Below are 17,587 nucleotides of genomic sequence, written 5' to 3'. Positions count from 1 at the left end.
TCTCTCATCCTAAGCGGAGTCCTTCGCTGGCTTGTGAGACAAAGCCCAGATCATGCTGCCCTTTTTCAGGGTTCCTAATACACTAGACTGCAAGGCAGAACTTTCTTATTTGTCATGTAAGTTTCACACAATGAATATCCACACTTCCGCTGTCCTTGCCACTTTGCCTTTGCTTCTGGAGAATGGGGTGTAGAGAAAGGTCTTTGAGAATTTGTAATCTGTGCTTAGTTCTGAAGGATTCTTCATTCAAAAGATACCAGAATGAGTATAATTTGTGTAGGTACGGATTCTTTACTTATGGGTAACGTTTCTGTTAGAATAGTGTGCACTTGGTCCATCAATATTTATTCATAGACATTCTCATAGTGACTTTGTATTTTTTATAGCTGAGAAAGTGTTAAATGGGATACACATGGTTCCTTTTGTTTGTTGAACAATTTTATACTTTTAAGAATATATTATGCTAGAATATACAAAATGAATGCAATGAGAATGAATGCAACTTATATCTAGTAAGAAAGAAACTTTGAACTTAGGTCTCAGTTCAAAGGAATAGGTGTGGATTCCTTGCTCACTAAACATGGACCCATCAAAGGTGAAATACAAAGGGGAATAGTTATCCATTTTGTTTGGTAAGTAGAGTTTGTCAGATGGGGTTATACAAATTATTCTTCTACCAAAAGCTTTTTTGATCTTTTCATCTCTTGGGTAGCCTGCACTTCATCAAATGTAACTTTTAAAATACAAGTTCTGCTGATATGAACATATTAAACACACACTTAAGATGCTTTGATGTTCCCTGAGCATGACAGATATTCCTTATAAAAACCCTTAGCTTTTTACTGTTTTAAGGCCTCTAAATTCTGTTACTGTCAGTGAAGAGGAAAAGGAAAGTTTAAATATTTTGATTTTGATTTTCAAAATAAAATTATCTTGAGATAATTCCAAGGGGGGGGGGGGGGCAAAAAACCCCAAGCAACTTTGTAATAGTATTTATTGTCAGAATAAAAAGCAATGCTGTCCACATTTTGAGCAAATGGGAGTGACCCCCGTGCACATCCAGCAAGCTGACAGGAGTGGGACCCACAAGGAGAGCCATTTGGGAGCAGCAAGGGCGGTCATGCTTCTCCACCAGGACATCTTTCAGCTTGTGGTGGAGAAACTCCGGGCTGGGAATCTGCTGCCTGGAGAGGAAAATTTTTATCCCCGACCTTTCTGTCTTGACTGAGGGTGAAATACAGGGAGTGTTTGTATTTGAGCCTCTTGTAACCATTTCCTTGGAAAGTAATACTTAAGTGTTTTCTTAAAACATCATTTGAAATTGAAAATGCAAACTATGGGGCTCCTGAGTTTATTGATGGGTGGTCTTCAGAGTTTGGGTGTTTGCCTTTGTGGGGTGATGAGGTATGGATAGGCCTGGACACATTATTTCTGAGAAACCTTGGAAATAAGCCCCACAGTTTTCTGCTTTCACCTCTTTTCAGCTCCAGAATATTTGTCCCCACAGTATCCCAGCAAGGTCTCGCTTCGGAGTGTCACAGTGCTGGGGAGGCCATGTTCAGCGAGGATGGGCCCGCTCTTGCCTTCGAACACCGCTCAATGAATATTTTACTGACATAAGGCTAAAGCCAACGTAAGCAGTTCTTTATCTACAGGTAAAAACTTGCAATACTGAGGTTAGGGGGAGAGTCTCATTTCTATTACAGTAGTGTTCAAACATTTGATTATGAAAGATCCCTTTCGCGTTGTAACTTACAACACAACTGCACTTGTGCATGTGCGTGCACACTTGTCCACCAAACTTAAACAGAAGCTCCAGATACCAGTTCCCCTCCTTGTTCCCTGTGATTTGCTCTGATATGCTCTGATATTTTGTATCCTGTCCCATCACATCTTGTCCTATCCCATTCCATCTTATTCTATCCTATCCCATTCCATCCATATCCAAAAGACTAGCCATGATTCATTAAATTAATTTTATGACACTTTAATCTCTGGTAAAAAAAAAATAACAACACTGGATCTACTCCTAGAAAATAAAGTCAGTGGTGGTACATTTTCACGAACATTGACAATGAAAGAAGTTCTTCTGTGCTGAGCAGTCGGGCCCACAGATACACTGATTTATGGCAACATGCCCATTTCTTCCCGGCCCCCGCTCCCTAGTCAGAAGGCTACAGAGGAGAAGCGTTGAAGGTGTCCTTTTTCAGTAAGATACTAGTTTTCTTCTTTCCCTTTCCCTGAAGTGGATGGGAAAGGGAAAGGAGAAAACTAGTGTCAGCTGAAACTGGACAGTGCATGGAGTGGTGCTGGGAAGAGGGGCTCTTTTTACAGCTCTCATGCCTCCTCCATGTGAGTAGTAAACAGAAGTGACCACCAGACAGAACTTTGGGTAGACTAACTAATTGGTGATCTGGATTAATACCTTGATGTGGCATTAATTCCCCCTCCATGGTCAATTCTGGTAGACATTCCAAAAACCCCTTGAAAGGAAATTAATTGCCTACTTTTCTTTTCCTGTGTCTAAATGGTATTCCCTGGCATTTTCAAAAGCAACTTTCAAAGGGGAATGTCATTTGGTCCAGAGTTCTATTTATTTTGGGGTTCCCAATTTGTCTGGACTTCTTTATTAAAGGCTGTGAACCTAAGGTTTTAACCACAAAGATTTAGCACCATGTTTTTAAGAAAAACCAAGTCAAATGGGGGTTAATGAAAGTTAAAAAACTTTTGACGCTCCCTGTAGGACTCTGTGCAGACACTTGTTTTGCTACTGTCTCTCGCCTGGTATGCCAGGTCATTGCAGACCAGCTCGACCAGAGGAAAAACAAGGTAAACTTCACCAATGGTGGCTTTCATAACTGGCAGCCTCCCTTCTTCCCCCCATCAGGCAAACCTCTTTTTTTCCCCTTTAAAATTTTGTCTGTATTTGACATTTTGAATCACCCTAGAAGATGGAATATTGTTTTTGTTGAAGCTACTGGGTAAGTGTCTCCTACCTACTTTGTCTGGAAAAAGTCCCAGACATCCCTTGTCATTTTGCCCCTGCCCTAGGAAAATACTGCTCTTCCCAGCTTCTCTGGGCCATGACTCTGAGTGCTGTAACTCCATTGCCGCAAGCATGGGGCATATCCAGTGTGGAGACAAAGGCCTTGGCCAGGGTGCCGAAGCATGGTGGGGTCTAGCTCACGTGTTTCAATAGCCCTGAGACCTGGTCTAGCTGGACTGTGACCTGCCTAGACTTTAAAACTCAGATGAAGTGAAATGCTTAAAGCTCTGTAGCTCTTAGTCACCCAATAAATGAAAATATGGAGATTCCTGGAGGAGGCAGTGGTTGCAGTATTAGAAGCAGGCTTGTCAAAACTAACATCCATTGTCAACTTGCTTTGCCTAATGGATAGGTAGGTACCAATACTGGGATATAATTCTTGGGCTGCTTGTCTCTCTTTATATCTCAAAATAGTCACCATCTACTTTCTGGTTCTCCCAAGACTTGGCCCCAACACTTTTTCTATATATCCAGTTTATTCTTTTTAAATACAGATTCTTTTCTTCTTTGTATGCAAACATGTTTAAAATCTTTCCCATTTTAAAAAACAAAACCCTTCCTTGACTGTCCTCCTCTTCCTCCCACCAACAGTTACTTTTCCTTCTCTCCAGGTGTAAACTTCTCCAGGCCTGTGTCTGTCAAGCTTTGATGTGCACCAGAATCATCTAGAGACCTTGTTAAAGCACAGATCACTGGGCTCCATTCCCAGAGTTTCTGATTCAATAGGTTTGAGGTAGGATCCAAGAGTGTGCATTTCTAACAAGTTCACAGGTGATGCTGATGGTCGGAGAACCAGTTTGAGACCCACCACTCTGAAGAGTACTCCACATTTGTTAGCTGCTCTCATTCTTTTCTTAAATTTCTACCCAAGCTTCTGCATGCAGCCTGGCCTCTGCTTTGTCACCATCCACATGTCAAATCCAGAGGACACCTTGTGTCCTATCTTACTCTAGCCCTCTGTGACATAGGTTACTCAACCTTTTGGCTCCATGACATCACTCTCTCTCAAGTTATCTCCTTCAAGGTCTAGCTCAGAAATTACCTGCTGTGGTAGATATGGCCACAGCAATATTTCTGATCTCACAAGATCTTCCAGCAATCATAATATTTATCCATCAATTGGTGGATAGGACTTTGTGACCATATCAATAACTAGAATGTGGCAAAATTGCTGATGTATGATTTCTGAGTCTAGGTCATATGGCTCTCTCATTCTCTCTCCCTCTTTTTCTTCCTCCCTCCCTCTCTTTCTTTATATTATTAATATTTTTAAAATACATTTTTTATTGATTTCAGAGAGGAAGTGAGGGGGAGAGAGAGATAGAAACATCAATGATGAGAGAGAATCATTGATCAGCTGCCCCCTGCACATCCCACACTGGGGATCAAGCACTCAACCCAGGCATGTGCCTTGACCCGGAATCAAACCATGACCCCCTGGTTCATAGATTGATGCTCAACCACTGAACCACGCCAGGCAGGCTCTCTCTCTTTCTTTAAAGTCCAGCCGCCATGTTGTGAGGGAGCCCAGGTAACATGGAGATGCTACATATAAGTGTTCTCGTTAACAGTCTTAGGTAAGGCCCCAGGATGTAATCAGCATCAATCTTCAGGAAAGTGAAAGGATGAATCTTTAAATGACTCCAGTTCTAAGCCTTCCAACAGCCTCGGCTGACACTGAGTAGAACAGAGCAAAGTCGTCCCCACTGACTCCTGAACAAATTGCAGATCCGAGAGTAATGTAAATGTCATCATTGGCTTAAGCTGCTAAGTTTTGGGCAGTTTGTTAAACAATAATAAAAAGTGGAAACACCTCCTCTATGAGGTCAACCCTTCGACCTCTTGGTGTTCTCCCTTGCTCAGAATTAATAGCTCTTCTCTGTGTTCCCTTAGCATTTTATTTATTTTTCTAGCACTTAACAGTTTGTTAAAGTTCGTGAAATTCTTGAGGGCAAGGCTTCAAAGCTATTCTTTTTTGTATTACTTTCAGCACCTAATACAGTACCTGGCATCGTGCAGGTACTGAGCAAATGTTTATTAAATGATGGTAGAGTTTATGTTGCCTTAATTGTCAGAGCTATTATGCCACTTATAGAAATTTCCACTCTATATTAACTTCTGGTGTAAAATGGTATTCGGAGGGCAAGCAAGTCACATGAAATTCAAGGATGGTGGTGACCATCCCAGAATTCATGATGTGAGTGGATGGGCAAAACCAAAGGAATGACAAGAATGTCTAGCAGTCTTACGCAATATTCACTGGTCTTTCTGTTACTCTGTGAAGCAATTTATCTCGTGATCATTGCTGTCAGGTGGTCTAAGCATCATGGGGCCTTGATTACCCTTATCAGAATATCCTTTGTAGCAAGAGTTCTTTTTATTTTTTTTAAAAACATGTTTTTATTGATTTCAGAGAGGAAAAGAGAAAGAGAAAGAGATAAAAACATCCATGATGAGAGAGAATCACTGATTGGCTGCCTCTTGCACACCCCCACTCTGGGGATCAAGCCTGCAACTCAGGCGTGTGCCCTGACTGCGGATCAAACTGTGGCCTCCTGGTTCCTAGGTCGATGCTCAACCACTGAGCCATGCTGGCTGGGCTGCAGCAAGAGTTCTTAAAGTTTTGGGATGCCTGCAATGACTTTCAACGATGCTCTCTTCAACTCGACCACAGAAGTGTTCCACAAGATGTTCTGGGATTTTTAGAAAGCACAGCTCTCTTAAGCGCATACCTGTTTTCCACAGTCCAGCATTATCAGCTTTGCTACAAGGAACATGTGTGCATTTCAAAAGCTTCAAGGTCACATATTTCTCATAATTGGAAAGAGCACTTAACTGAAAGTCTAGAGATCTGAGTTTTCATCCTTGCTCTGCAATTGGCTGGGAGTGTGGTCCTGGGAAAATTACACCCCCCTTTTTTTCTTCAGGTTTCCATTTTTTCATTTATGAAATGAGGACTGATGGTCTCTGGGGGCATGTCCAAGTCTAGCACTATCAATCAAGAGCAACATGATAAGGCAACATTTATATAGCTATACAGATGGAAACTTAAAACGTCCTTACCCATACGGGAAATTGAGGGTGTATGGAGCATTAGGATTTTGAAATGATGGATACCTTCTCAATGGCTGACAAGACTAGCCTGTTTGCCAGCTATTATTTTTGTAGCTGGTACGATCCATTTTAACCACTAAGAAATGGTTAGAGAGCGGCTCTGCTCTGAAGAGGAAGTCACAGCAATGCTACGGGGGCAAGTCTTTGATCGGCCACGTCAGATTGTCTAACTGTGGGCATTCACTGAGCTGTGCGATTAGAAAAGGCTTTATGATTCCTTTAGAGCTAAATTTGTTTTAGGTTTGTCTTTAAGAGATACTAAGAAATGGTTAAAAAATCACCCCAACTTTGATAATAAGTGGAAAGCAGATTACGTTTTTTTCCTGGTGTCCTCTTTAAAGGTACTGTAGAGTAAAACAGAATGGAACTTGTCTATTAATAACATTTTTCAATGTTTTGCTGGACTGTCAATAAAACATTGCATTGCCACCATCACTTTTTCTCACCTTAGCCAGGAGATTTTTCTTGTTTGGCATTTTTAATGTTTTACCCATTATGGAAGTTTTTTTTTTTTTTTTAACACTTGCATTTTGCAATTACCAATAATGAGAAATGAAATGACACTTTAAAAAAAGCCATATAACCAGAGTATCTCAATAGGACACTAAATAATTCTAAATAATTAAACACCCGGCAGGTTGTGTGACATATATTTAATGGTTTTGTGACATGAGATCATTTTAGGTTTCATTTTATTCCTTCAAAATCAGGTCGTCTTTGACCCATTTCTATTTCCTCCTTGCTCCTCTGCTCTTATATGTTTAATGAGTGTTGTGTGTATTTCAGCACCAGGATTATGAAACAGTCAGGCTCCAGGAACAGCACTGAAATGACGTTTTCCAGCCACAGAATGCCTGCCTCGTATTTCCAGAGCATGACTAGCACAATGAGTTCTTTTGTGCCGAGAATCAGGGCCAGACTGATTCTGCAACTTTTCCTTATTTTATGATCTTGTTAACGTTGACCTCTATCTATCTGTGGGTTTTTTTCTGACAAAAATAAAATTCTTAACTGGGCTCATTTTCATGACTGACTATAAAATTTTTATTTTCAACCCTACCTGTTAACAGAAGGCTGTTAACAGCCCTTCCTCTCTTCTATACTTGGATGAATTGAATAAAAACAACAAATATAGCTACCAGAAATATCGGATTAAATAAAAGTATTGAGTCTAGTCTTTTTGTTTTGTTTTGTTTTCTTGCTGCAAAAAGCTTTATTGTTTCATTTGGTCTAATGCATGGGAGAGGGCTCCAGGGTGGTTAAAAGAATGGCTACTGGTTTGGGGAGAGGCTCAGGTAAAAGCCAGACACCAGGGGATACAGAGGGGCCCCTCTAAGGCCTCTGGGCTCCAAAGGCTCCTAGTCGTGCTTGAGGGTGAGCCTTTCGAAGAGATCCTTGCCCAGCCCAGCCTGGGGGCCGGCAGCCTGTGGAGGTGAGTCAGGTGTCGCCCATCTTCTTGATGAGTTTCACCTCTCACCCAGAAAGTGGTTCTGTAGGAAGTCACAGAGACGAGGGCCTGCAGGGATAGAACCCAGGGCCTGCAGCTCCAAGAGGGCCTGGTTCAGGTTCCTCTCCAAGGCCAGGGAGGCTTCCATGGTGTCCTGAGTTTTGCCCACTCATCCTGGGACGGCTTCAGCATGTCCTGGAAGAGAATGCGGCCACCTCGCTGGTTTTGCATCTTTAAGAGATTCCCAGCACCCTTGGCTTCTTCTCCACCAGCTCTCGGAAGAGGTGGTCCACGCCCTCCAGAGCCACAGGGTCAGGTAAAAATAGAAGCCCAGAGAGAGATAGGTGCGGGGCCCGCAGATGCAGGTTGGCCAGGCGGTTGACCACAGCCTCTACCGGGTGGAATAATTCTGATGAATTTGGGAGCTCGTGGTTGTTGGGCAATAAGGAGTTAAGGTAGGAAAAAAAAACAAAAAACACTGGTGTGTTGGCTGGTCCTGGAGGTGGTTCTGAAGGTGGTGACTGGATAAGACGCAGGAGAGTGGTCTGAGGCTGGAAGAAGGGGCATCCCTGGGTCTGTTTCGTCCAAACACTATTGAAGCGAGAGACAGATTGGGGACCATTGAGGGCACTGCTGAGTCTAGTCTTAAATTGTGTAAGACTCAAATATCTCTCAGATTTAATCCTTAATTTAATTTTTAGAAATGCTGTGTTTTTCTAAAACACTTCCCACTCTTTCATGCCCCCTCCATCGTTACTCTGAAAATTCTTTTACAAGGGAGACCTTGTCATGGTAGAATGGTCACTGTATTCATTTTGGATATGAGTTATTTTGGGGACAATGGCAGATTAATTGAAGGGGCAGGAGTGTCTGGGGCAATCTTTATTATTTTGAACTATTTATTTAAAGTAGAATTGTTATTGCTATTTTAAAATATGTAGATAATTTTGTTGATTAAATTTTCTTGTTAAACAGAACCACTTTGATAAACATTGCAAGAGGATACAGTAATGCAATCCTTCTTTTAGTACTATAATATTTCATTTGCGTGGGTTTTTTAATTAATAAAGATCAATTTAGTCCTCAGAGATACATAGGCAATTCCCATTGATTTGTATGCAATTCTTGTGTATTTTAAGAGTGATGAAAGGCTTAATGTATTTTTTTTTTTAAAGAAGAGTGCATGCTTGGATTGGCAGTTTTATACTGAAGAGAGACAGTGTATATCACGTGAAATTGGTCGTGGAAGTCCATGATGCCTCCTGGATGACCAAATATTCCTGAGTGTTTGGCTTCTGTTTCCAGGATGAATAATGTTTTCCAATGATTCTCTGTCACACGCACTGTGGTTTCCCTGTATCCTGGACAGTGACACAGTCTACTGCTGTGAAACTTTTAATGAGTTATTATATGTAGATGCTTAGAATCCTGTCTAGATTCAAATGTTAGAAATAATTATTACTAACCATTTCAAGATCAGCTTAAACAACTCACCAACCAGGTGTGATGAAAATGGGAAGTATGGATTAAATTAGTGTCAGAAGGAGGGAAGGCGTATCAGTTAGCATTTGCTGTGTAACACCAAAATCCAAATTTTAGTGCTTTAAAAATAACACTGTTTATTTAGCTCATGATTTTATGGGTCATAAAATTAGACTCTGCTCAGCCTGGCAGTTTTTCTGCTTTTGGCTCTGTTCTCAAGCATCTGTGACCAACTGCTAGGTCATCTGGTACCTGGCTAGTCTAGGCCAGGATCAGCTGGGACAGTTTATCTTTGCTCCATAGCTCATCTCATGGTGAAGACAGGGGAGCAAGTAATAAGCAAAGTCAGGAAGACCAGCCAGTTTGGCCAAAGAAAGCTGCAAGTTAACCCAGATGCACTGAGTTAGAAATAAACTCTACATATTGATAGGAAGAGGTGGAAGATCACATTAAAGAGGGTGTGGATAGAGCAGAATGAAATACTTGGCCATTTTTATAATCCACCACACTGGGTGAGATGGCTGATGTGAGAGCTGAAGCAGATCAGGCATTAGAAGACTGGATGTGTTTATGTGTGTTTGCATATGCAAATACTGCATTTTGGGGAGAGGAACTGTGTCTGGTGTAAAGGAGGGGAGAATAAAAAAAATAACTCCAAAGTCATGACTGCAGATGAGTTAGAATATAGTGGCATGATATAGATAAATAGGAAATATAGTGGGAGAAACACTCACCTTTGAATGTATAGAGCTTGAAGTGAGATCTTTAGGAGGAAGTAAGGAGTCCAGAAACTAAAAAAACAAACCAGACCTACATACTTAGGGTGGGAATAGATGTAAACAACAACAAAAACCTGTGGTTTTCCCCAGCAAGCATCCACTCCTCTTCTCTGGTGACAGCAATGATGTGTTTTCCTTTAGGGGATCCCCTTCCAACTCTTAGTTCATATGACTTGGATGAAGCTAACCCTGGCCACTTGCCTCCCAGGCCTGGCCAATCAGCACATTCCATCCCTCTGGTCACAATGACTGGGTTAGAAATTAGGTCCAATAAAACTAAATTCCAGCACTTTTGTTGGAACCATTGGAGCGTTTCCTTCCACTGCAGCAGCTGAGCTGGGAGGCCATTGAGCTGCTGGAGGCCATCTTGCCAGTGGAATCAGCCTAGGAGCAGAGCCAACAGACACAAAAGTGTGTATGTGTGTGCCAACAGACACAAAAGTGTGTGTGTGTGTGTGTGTGTGTGTGTGTGTGAGAGAGAGAGAGAGAGAGAGAGAGAGAGAGAGTAAATACAATTTAGACCTCTAATCCAGATGTACCTACAGCCATACATATCTCTGAGCTTTTCAGTTTCTGAAACCAATAAATTCCCTTTTTTACTTGAACTAGTTTGAATTGGGTTTCTGTCATATGTTACTATTATAAAAAGAGAAAAGAATATAAACTTAGAAAACAATTACATTTATAGGGCTGATGAAAAATTAAAGAGTGAGTAATAAAAGTCTATGGAGACAAGAAATCCAGGAAGGGGGAGACTAACAGAAAGGAGAGGCAAATAACAGTGTTGATGTCGTCATGGGTCTGGGAGCAAGGGCTCTACACAGAAGCCTTGACTTAGGGCCCAGGAAAGACTCCGAGGGAGTGTTCTTGGCAGCAGAGGGGAGGAGTGGAAGGTGCACAGCCAGGAGTGAAGGAAAGAGTGGGCGAGTTGCTTTTTCCATAAAAGGGACTCCTAGTCACTTGGGCTTGAAACCTTGGAATCAACTTTCCTGCCTCCCCCTGCCACAACCCACACATCTAAACAGTCACCTTGTCCTGTAAATCCTCCCCCCACAATTACTCTTGGACTCGTACCTTCCTTCACATTCCCTCTGCCAACAACTTGGTCCAGGTGCCCAGTAGTCCTTTCCTGGCATCTGTGAAGGCCTCCTGGCCACTGCTGTGCCTATGGCCTTTCACTTCTGTCATCTCTTTTTTATTCTTCTGCCAGATTATTTGTCCTAGGGCTCAGTTCTGATTGTGAAATAGCCACACACAGTGAGGGAGCCTGGGATTGGGAACCCAGAGCCAGCTCTAACTTGTTATGGAATCTTGGGAAAGACTTGCAACTCTCTAGGTGCAGGGTTCTAATCTCTAGGTGAGGGGTTGGACCAGATGCTCTGGCATTCATTGCCTCCTCACTGTCTGTAAAAACAATTCTAGCCCTAATCTCTTTCAACCTTAACTCCTTTAACATATATATACCTTGGCCAAAGTGAAATACTTTTTCTGCCTGAATGCCTCCTCGACCTCCAACTTGTACATTCCTACCTCTTTTAATTCCACCTGGGATCTTTTGTTTTTCTATATAGAAACCCCATTCATCCTCCAAGGCCAAGTTCAAATGCTGCCTGTAATGCTTTCTGAACTCGCAGCCGAGAGTTGTCTTACTTCATCTTCTCTGTCAGGATGCTTTCTATGTCGTATTGTTTGAGAACATGTGTTGCTTCCTGACACATTATTAACAACTTGAACATCTAATCTCAGTCATATTCCTTATTGTAGCCATCAAGGCATTTGGAACAATAGTTAATCCTCAGTAAATGGTTGAATGAATGAAAACGCATACTTTATTACTGTGTGGTGAACTCGTCCATCTTGCAAACCTGTCCAGAGCAGTCTGATGTTTTAGGTCTGCTGAATAGGATTCCATGATAATTTAAAAAGGGCCTTTCAACTTCTTGGTAGGTACCACTGGAGCAAGTGCTGACCTCTTTCCAACCCAAGCCAGGCACGGGTCCATAGGGTGAGTGTCGGGTGAAAGTCACCCAGCCCCATCTATAGCTCCACGGTAAGTCCAATCTAGCCGACGTTGTTCTCACTGTTTGCAAGATAAGGATGAGCATATTCTGGGCAGAACAGAGTGGTCTCCCTATGGTTTAGCTCCTGACAGTGGAGAGGAGTGTGGACAGGCTAGTCCAGAAGAATAAAGCAAAAATGGAGAGAAGGGAAAAAAGTCTAGAAGAAAATTGTGGGTAAAGAATGGGGACTATGGAGATGACAATTACCCCATAATTTCTTTTTATAGCAGGATTATCAAGTCCAGATCTGTAAACTTGTTGACATGTTGTGGTGAGACTGAGTATTGACAAAGCCAGAGCCCTAGCCAGTAGCTAGAATTATGTGGCTCTCTCCTACCTTACGCATGAACCTTGAGACCTTCCTCCGGAATGCTGGTTTTTTACAGGGCTGAGGGGAAACAGGCAGTTGCACTTGGGTGAACCTTTGCTGTCTCCTTATTGGCTTCCCCTGTCCACCCACAGCAACTTAAATCATTAAAATCCCGTATAATTAAAATTTCATCCAAGTTATACCAGTTATGTTTGTTGGCCACAGTGGAGTGTATAAATATCTTAGAAAGGAATAAAGACAGGGCTGCTTCCTGCCGTGGTTTGCCCCTTGCACAGGAAGCTGTCTGCTGCTGTGTGTGCTATCAACAGCCCCATGTAGGCTGAACTCGCTGCTCCCACTCACCCTGCTTTGACTGGACCTTTGTTTTGTAGGTTTATTTACGTGGCTCGGGTCTAAGAGTGACACATTGTTGGTGGGGGTGGAAGTCTTTGCTGGGCTCATTATAGGACTTGGATCTCTCCTCTTCCTCTCTCTATTTTTCCCCCCTCTATCCTTCCATGTTGACTCTCTCCTTTCCTTTCCTCTCCTCTCTTCCCTTTTTCTTCCCTTCATCTCTCCCCCTTTCTTTTCTTTCACTCTCCATTTAAAATTTGATCTCTTACTTTTGATTATGTGAATAAATGCTTTTCCCCCCTCTCATTTAACTGGAAAATAAGAGTGTATCTCCCTTCCTACCCATCCTCTATGCCAGCATCAAATTAATTTTTCTGAAACACAATTTGTATTGCCATTTCATTGCTCAAAATCCCACAGTGATTTTGCATTACTCACACGATGATGTTAAGAAGAGTCTTCTGTATGTTCATTTACTGAACAACTAATTTTGAGCACATGTCACATGCCAGACACCGTCAGAAGCTCTCTTGTCATAGACTCTCCAGCAGCTCCAGAGGGCTGTGAAGGGATTAGCCTGCAGGTTGGTCCCTAGTGTGGGGTTCTGGAGCCTTGTGATTGTGCCCTCCTTGTGTTGTGGGCTATGTGTATCTCTAAGTCATGTAATACTTTGCATGGTGCGGGGTATCATTGAATTGGTGGTGGCTTTGCTATGGCCTTACCTCAACTGAGATGCTTGAGATCATTATGTGTCTTTGGGTTCCTCCATGTAGCAGACCTTGAGACAAGGATTTGAGCTCAAGTATCTGAGTGATGGTTCCAGGTGCATGGGACAGGCAGGGAACAAAGCCACTAGAATCCACTTCCTCTGGGGAACTCTGGGAGTATGCCTCGGAGTTATCCCAGTTAAGGCTCCAGGAAGTTGGGTGGTGTCTGTGATATGGCCCCAGAAATCATTGGTTGAGAGTCATTCCAGAGGCCTGAACTTGCTTGTACCTGCTTCTCTGCATGTCCTGAGGTCAGATAGAAGACCTCAGAGTCACCGGCACTGCATTAGGCAGCCTTCCACATATAGAGGTGGGGTCTGAGGGGATACGACAGAGGACTGATCAATTCTCTATAGCAGGGAATATCCCTGTTTTGTGCTTTTAGAGTACCGCATATAGTTGATTCTCATTAGTTGTGGTAGTTATGTTCTATGAAGTCACTATGAACACCAAATTAGTGAATGCTGCCTCAGTGCTCTAAGAGGAAATCCAGGGTTAGGTGCCCGTGAGCCACGAGTCAACACATCAATACATAACCTTGTTTTATGTGTTTCTGTTGAAAGAAAGCTTATTTAATATATATTGTTAATTAATATTGGACTCAAGGCCAACAGCATTATAACTCATGCCTGAGGAAGCTTGCCTAACATTTGTATGTTCCCCATAAAGCACATCACAACCTTCCTGCCCTTAGGAACACTAGAAAGCACTTCAGCGCTATGTTTATATCCAGGGCCATAAACAACAAAATCACAACAAAAAGCACAAAGATGTGAAAAATGTGGCACAAAGTGGTCAATGCCTGAATTAGATGACTAGTCACAGGATAATTTAGCTGAATATATTTTGGGTCACCTTTTAAATGTGTCCTACATGGAGGAAGGGGCTTAGAAATATGAACTGGTGTGGCAATAAAAAAGGAAAGCAAGAGATACTAATTTGTAAAGTAAGGTAATAAGACAAAATTTGCATCTGTGTGACTATATTGATATATAAAAATAAAAATGTTTATACATAAATATATATATTAGACATACATATAAAATGTAAGCTAATTAAGCCAATTAAGGCTGAATGCTATATTTGTTGGCAGCAATGGAAAATATTTGGCAAAGGGAACTAGGTTTTGTGGCTGCCCTTAGCCATCTCAAAATGGCATATGGTTGGGTGAAGTTGGATAGAAAATTAGAGAAATGAAAGTACTAAAAATGTTTCTATTTTCTTTTGAAGAATTTTTGGTTGCTTTTGTCTACTGTCTTTATGGGTTTAATTATGGCCAGTGCTTGGTTATGGCATGAAGAAAATGAAGAATTACTATGGCCCCGGCCATCTGGCTCGTGGTTGAGTATCAACCTATGAACAAGGAAGTCACAGTTCAATTCCTGGTCAGGACACATGCCCAGGTTGTAGGCTCAGTCCCCAGTGGGGACATGCAGGAGGCAGCCAATCAATAACTTTCTGTCATCATTGATGTTTCTATCTCTCTCTCCCTCTCCCTTCCTCTCTGAAATCAATACAAATATATTAAAAAATAATTACTTATGGTTAAATTTTGAAGATAATAATGTGTGGTGATAAACATCACCTGTGAGTTTCTGTTCATAAAATCTCACTAAGATATAATCTCTCACAATATTTAAAAATGAATACATTAATTCATTCACTTATTCATTGATCTTATATAGAGTGCTCACTCTGTGCCATGTGGAGTCTGGGTATTGGGGATATAGTCATTAACTAAACCTGTAACAATTCTTGCCTGTGTGGAGCTTACACAGTAGTGGGAGGGACAGATACTGAATAATTACATACTTAGCACAAGATTGCTGGCAAGAGCAATGGAGAAACCCAGAGGAGGGAAGAGAGATGGGGCTCGGGTCTAAGGGTGACATGTTGTTGGTGGGGGTGGAAGTTTTCCCTTCATGACCGCATGGAATTCCTTTTATGCACTGCTTCACTGTCCTCCCTTTCACTCCAGACACTGCTGCCAACACCAGTCCTGCAGACATTGGCCAGCTCTGCAAAGAACCTGATGATGAGCCTGGGACACTCTTTTGGACCACATCTATACTCAGACATACACCACCCCAAAGTGCAGGCAGTTAGCGCCCAGATAGGCAGGAGGGGTCAATAAATGCTTCTTGTTATTGTTCCCCAGAGAGAAGGTTCTGATACACATTTCCTAAGGGCCCTCTGGAGGTGCCTGGAAGGAATAGTCATCACATGGAGACAGCCAGTTAAATTCCACATCCTTAACGGCCCTTTCTTCATTGCCTCTTTCATTTGGCTGATCCTGCCCTTCTGCTCCCTAGGATCACATTCTCAAATAACTCCCTGCATGCAAGCCTTTGCTCAGGCTCTGCTTTGGGGACCCCAGGCCAAGATGGAGAGGCTGTGGTTAGGATGGTCTTGTAAATATAAATGGTGCTTCCAGGAAAGGTATCACAGAGAAGGTGCATTTGAGCAAAGACCTAAAGAAGAGAGGAAGTAGTCATGCAGATAATTGGGAGGGGAGAATTCCAGGTAGAGGAGACAATGGCAAGGGCAAAGGCCCTACAGTGTGGCTGGAGTGGAAAGTGTAAGAAGGGGTAAAAGGAAATGCAGACAGAGATGAGGGAGACCCACATCCCATTCCATGGGGCCACTGTTAGGGCCTGGTTTTGTTCCAAGTGAGATAGCCAATTTGTTCTCAGAAATTCTGTATGCTTTGCCCATCTTATGTTTTACTTTCTTACACTCAGATCCCAGTTTTATGGGCATGTAAGTAGTCTTTTTTTTTTTTTTTAATACACACACACACACACACACACACACACACACACACACACACACACACTAGTGGCCTGGTGCATGAAATTCATGTACATTAAAAGGGAATTAATTAGAGGAAATATTTTAATATTGCTATTCATGTCCCTCCAGCCTAGCACTAGGTGGGGAGGCAGCCTCAAGTCCCCAGCCAAGTGCCGGGCTGGGAGGCAGCCTCACATCCTGGGCTGGCTCAAGTCTCCACCCACCTGCACCTGCCTTGCACGCAGCTTCCTGCTGTTCGGTTGTTACGGTGTCATGGCATGATGACCATTTGCATATTAGCCTTTTATTATTATGATGATATCTGGCCCAACTTTTTAATTATTATGTGTGATAAATTCCTGGGAATGTAATCATCCAGTCCAGGAGCCTGAATATTTGCTACATCCTGTCAAACTTTCTCCAGAAATGCTGTCCCCTATACTCCAGAGCCAGTGCTCTCAGGTGTCTGTTTCATCACACCCTCTCCAGTACTGAATATTGTAATTTTTTAAATGTTCCAGGTATCTTTCCTTTGCAATTACTTGATTACCTTTGAAGTTAACTTTTCTCATGTATATTAGTTACTTTATTTCTTCTTTAGTTCAAGGTCTTTGCTCAGATATATTCTTCTTTGATTAATCCTACTTTGTTTGAGTTCATGGGAAGCAATAGCTGCTTCCATGGAGGAAGGTGGGGGGCTGGAAGGGGGAGAGTGGTGCTGGACTAGATGTGGTTGGCAATGGCTCCTGTTAAAGGTTAGAGCAGAGGTGAGGGGGTTAAGAGAGGTGTTAAGTTCTGAGACTGAAATGTTAGGGTGAGGGCGTGCAGTCAAAGGTCACCATTTGGGAGGTTGGGCCCCTGGGGTCTGGTGGGGAGGATGAGGTTCAGACCTGGGTTTGGTGAGGAATGCAGGAGGGGAGCGGTCTAGCTGAGAATGCCCATGGGTCTGGGCGGTTCCCTGGATTCAGGCACCCAGAGCTCACCGCCAGCACTGGGGCCACCGCACTGTCCAGGCCCTGCGCCAGACCTGCAGCTTCAGCTCCAGCTGCACTGCAGGGGCTGCAGGGAGTCACGTGGCCCCCAAGCCTGTATCTCATCACCTCTGAGCTGGGTGCATGCCCCTCTTCAGGGAAACTGCCTGAGTGGCCCCTCTAGGTGATGTCACCTGGTGACACCACCAGCGGGCGTGCACTGTGCGGGCTGGGGAAACTTTATAGGAGGAGGTCCTCTGTCTCCTAACCCCACTACCGCAGGCCTGGAGCCCTCATCCCTGTGCACGTGGTCATCTGTAACCAGCACACAGAGACCAGGGTGGGGGTCGGGGGTTCCCACGGCATCAGAAACTGCTCGTCCCAAGGGTCCCATGTCTCAGTGTTGCCACATGACTGCAGGGCCTCAAGTGTTATGCCACTACTCTGATGCCAGTTTTGCACCA

The 17,587-nt window shown here is 42.9% G+C and overlaps 1 pseudogene across 1 annotated transcript; it reads right to left on the bottom strand.

Moving 5' to 3' along the window:
- Positions 1-7,518: 7,518 nt before the first annotated feature.
- LOC308252791 (ferritin light chain-like) lies at positions 7,519-11,724 on the bottom strand (annotated as a pseudogene). Its single transcript has 2 exons — positions 11,705-11,724; positions 7,519-8,032 (listed from the first exon to the last, which is right to left on the bottom strand). The product of its transcript is annotated as a ferritin light chain-like (transcript).
- Between the last annotated feature and the right edge of the window lie 5,863 nt (positions 11,725-17,587).

Source organism: Plecotus auritus, assembly GCF_963455305.1.
Source record: "Plecotus auritus genome assembly, chromosome: 7".
Taxonomy (NCBI): domain Eukaryota; kingdom Metazoa; phylum Chordata; class Mammalia; order Chiroptera; family Vespertilionidae; genus Plecotus; species Plecotus auritus.
This window is presented reverse-complemented; position numbering and strand designations above follow the sequence as displayed.